This window comes from Triticum dicoccoides, chromosome 2A (genome assembly GCF_002162155.2).
Source record: "Triticum dicoccoides isolate Atlit2015 ecotype Zavitan chromosome 2A, WEW_v2.0, whole genome shotgun sequence".
In the NCBI taxonomy this organism is placed as follows: Eukaryota; Viridiplantae; Streptophyta; class Magnoliopsida; order Poales; family Poaceae; genus Triticum; species Triticum dicoccoides.
Window position 1 is genome coordinate 681,873,579 of NC_041382.1, and position 431 is coordinate 681,874,009.

A 431-nucleotide genomic window follows, 5' to 3' on the forward strand; every position below is an offset into this window, starting at 1 on the left:
TCGCCGTCGCCTCTGCCTCGCCGCGCCCCAGCTGCCCCGCGCCGTCGTTGCCTCTGCCTCGCTGTGGTCTGGGCCGGCACCGCCCCCCTCTCCCCCCTTTTTCTGCAAACACATATATATTTTTTTCCTGCAGATTATATGTATATGTATGAGTATATGTATGAGTATATGATGATGTATGAGTATATGTATGTGCTGAAAAGATAGATTTTTAGAAAAAATACTATTTTTTCTGTTGATGATATGATGCTGTTTTTTTCATATATGCATTTTTTCATATATGTATTAATTTTTTAAGTTGTTACTAGATATCGATTTTAGGTTAGTGCATTTTATCACTGATTTTAGGTTAGTTGATCAATTTAGTGCATTTTATGTTTGTTGCATTTTAGGTTAGTGCATTTGCTAAGTGATATTAAGAAAGGAAGGAA